Genomic DNA, 3,433 nt, shown 5'->3' with positions numbered 1-3,433 from the left:
AGCTCGTCTTACTTTCTGTTCCTCTGACAGAGGCTTACATAGAGGGACACATCTGTTGTTGACAATTAGGACTTTTATTGTTTAAATGTTTCATCATCATACAGGATTTCTTTCACTCCGTATGAAAGAGGAAGTTGGATTAAAGATTTTACTAAACTAAAGACTTGGAATGAAAGTAGTATTTATTCATCTATAAAATAAATAGGGAACTAGAAATGCTCTCCGAAAAATGAGGTCGTGAAACTAAACATAAAACCCTGCTCGATCTAAACATAGCCCACTCGCCATAGTGGTATATCGTCAACTTCACATTCCCTGCATCCCTTTTTTTTTCTTGTTGTTTGTGATTAAGGTCTTCTTAGGGTCCCTTCAGTTAGGGTCCAATAATGACTTAAATATGTAACAAAACGATTAATATGCCGTTTTATGATACTAAGTCACATTTCAATTTTCTGCTTATATATTGTACACCGAAAATGTGCAAAAGTGAATGTTAAAAAGGCTGTTGAGTTTGTTCGGTTTGCAGTATGTCATCTGTCCATCTGTATTTATAGCTTTCTATCTGACCTGCAGAATAATATTGACCAATGTTTTGATTATAAACCTCCTAATAACATGACAGCTATACTATAACCAATAACATGATTTATTGTAATGCAGTTTTATTCTAATAAATTCGATTGTTGTTTGGTTACTGGTTATTTCGGAGGAATAAGTGAAGTGGATATTGTGTTCGGACACAGGGAAGTGATTGTGTCAGGGTTTTATTTTTAGAAGATGATTCACAAGACTTCCACACACAAGACTACATTTCATGTTGTAGATAGTTGAAGCTACATTTGGACATGAGTGATTGGTTGCATTACATTTAGTCTAACAAGGAGTCCTCTCTTTTGTCAACTGTGAGCAGAATAGCATGGCATGAGAGAGCTCCTGGGGAGACAAAGTTAAGCAACCAATATCGATCTGGATGGAATGCACGTATAAAAAAAATTAGTGCGGTTTTATTGACTGACGTGCAGTTCATAATCTGCTTCTGTTGCAGTACTGCTAACTAGTCTTGCTTCAGCCTCTTGCTCCTTGCCCTTTCTCCCTCTCTCCTTCCATCCCTTTGTGTGTGTGTGTGTGTGTGTGTGTGTGTGTGTGTGTGTGTGTGTGTGTGTGTGTGTGTGTGTGTGTGTGTGTGTGTGTGTGTGTCTCTCTGTCTGTCTCTCACTCTTTCCCTGTCTACCACAGTCTCTCTCTCTCTCTCTCTCTCTCTCTCTCTCTCTCTCTGGTTCTCTCACTGTCTCCCTCAGTGTCTCTTTCTCTGTCTGAGCTGATCTTCTATCTGGACACCATGATCCTAGTGGATGTTTTTATAAGTAAAAAACTGTTTTTCTATTTAAATCCCTTTCTATATGCATTTTAAGTAGGTCCAATGGTGCTCATGGTGGCCCTTGCCCATGAAATAGTAATAGTTTGTATAATGTAGCATCTAAAGCAGTTTGTTTGGAAATGTTCCAGTAAAAAGATGTTTCCACACTACATGGAAGTGATGATACGAGTGATGACACTCTGACAACTGAATATCCTGTCTAATCTTGTCTTGATGTAGTTAGCAAGTTGCCAGCTAGCATTCCTATATGAAATCAATCTAATGCATGTGTGGCAGGTTGAGTGTTGCTCCTCCTCCACTCAGGTGATTTCTGGTGGGCAGATTGCAGAGTGGTTTCACCTGTATAAGTGCTGCGCCTTCTCTGGCGCGCACACTGCTGCCTGGCACTCGTGGCGAAGACTCGGTGTGGCGTCTGTTAGTTGTTGGTTTGTTGTCGGTTGGTTGTCGGTTGGTGTGGCGTGCTTCAGTCACTTGAAGGTGAGTAGGCATGACGCTACTTTCGTGCAACTTTATGATGACAAGCAGGTGCCCAGTGATCGCGAGTGTTTTTGTAACTTTCCAGCGTTGTTGGCCGTGTTGTTCGGGGGCGGCATTGTGAAGAGTGAGGGGAGTGTGGCATCCGCTCTGTACTGTTGCCGCAGCCGGTGATCAGTTTCGGGGGCGTAAAGCTCTCTTCGTTCGGGTAAGCGTGCTCTTTTGTTAACCTGCTGGTTGTGTTAGCTTTGTGCTTAGCCGTCTGCTCTCTGTCCTGCTGTAGCTGTTGGAGCCGCAGCGGTGCTTTTGCTTTTCTTCCTCCTCCTGTGCTCTGGTGAAGCTGCCCTGCACGGCTCTGTGACGTAGCCTACACCTGGCGATCCCAAACGTAAACCATCCACGGCCTCCGGTCCTGGGGCGGCCGCTCTGTCTTCGCCAGCCGCTCCGTCTTCTCCATCCACTCCGTCGTCTTCATCATCTTCGGCTGCTCCGGCACCGTTGCCTTTTTCCACACAGTCCGATGTGGCGGTTGCAGTCCCACCACAACTCTTATCGGTTTGGTTAATTGTCTGCTTTTCCTTTCATCTTTTTGTGTTTGTGTTCTTTAGTTTATTTGTTTGGGTTAAATCCTATACATACATATATTTTTGTGTTGCGTTTTGTTGACCCATTTGGGGTTAAGCATATCAATATTTTCTTATTATTTCTGATCTATTGCTTTGGGGTTCAACTGATTATTTTCTGTTTAGTTTAACATAGCTGTTGGGTTTGTGTTTGGGGTGTTAAATACGCCTGGCCCCCACCCACAGTTAAATTTCGTTTGTTTCCTTATTACTTGTCTTAAGAATTAGTTGGGTTTCTGTATATTTGTATTTGGGTTTAAATATTTGGTTATGAGTCAGTTCTGTTCCTGAGTGTGAGTGTGTGTGTGTGTGTGTGTCCTCTGTTTTAAATGATTGTCGTAACAACCTGAGTGTCTCGCCACAACAGTAGTGTAATTTTTGTGTTTCTTTCTTGTGTTTCCAGGACAGGAGCTGGTGCAGCGGGCGGCAGGCTTGGTTTGTAGTGGTTCTTTTGTGGTTTTGAGTTGATTTAGTCTGACCGCCTCGCTACAGCCTAGCTCTGTGCCTGTTGTATTTATTTCTACTTTGGGGTTTTGACTTGACACTTCAGTGGTTGTTGAGATCCCTGAGCTCTTTTAATTCTGCTTACCGTAAATAAATAAAATTATATCTTTTGTAAGTCCGTCTCTCGTCCTTTATACAAAACGTGCAACGAATCTGTGTGACCTCTGGTTGGCCAAAGTACAGGGCCAAGGTTGTATTTCCTGGGGTGCAATTCCCCAGGTGGCGTTGTCGAGCAACTTTCCCCCCCCTTCTCTCCATTCCGCCACACATGAACAAAATATGTTAGTGAACGTGAATCATGAAAATGTCTGCATAAAATAATTTTAGCATTTCAGTTTTGGTATAGTTAACGGACAACAATGTTTTTAACTGGGACAGCCCGAAGATTTTCTGTCATTCTTGATAGAAAATAAAGAAATCTGATGGTGAAGGAACCTACCAACACTTATGTTAG

General features: G+C 42.4%; 1 long non-coding RNA gene across 1 annotated transcript; it reads left to right on the top strand.

Moving 5' to 3' along the window:
• The first annotated feature begins 1,623 nt into the window (after positions 1–1,623).
• Positions 1,624–3,094, top strand: LOC132460127 (uncharacterized). Its single transcript, XR_009526349.1, has 2 exons — positions 1,624–2,060; positions 2,136–3,094. It is a non-coding gene; the product is annotated as an uncharacterized LOC132460127 (long non-coding RNA).
• Positions 3,095–3,433: the final 339 nt, after the last annotated feature.

The sequence above is a fragment of the Gadus macrocephalus genome, chromosome 6 (assembly GCF_031168955.1).
Source record: "Gadus macrocephalus chromosome 6, ASM3116895v1".
Lineage (NCBI taxonomy): Eukaryota > Metazoa > Chordata > Actinopteri > Gadiformes > Gadidae > Gadus > Gadus macrocephalus.
The sequence above is the reverse complement of the archived record's forward strand: the minus strand, read 5'-3'. Positions and strand labels throughout refer to the sequence as shown.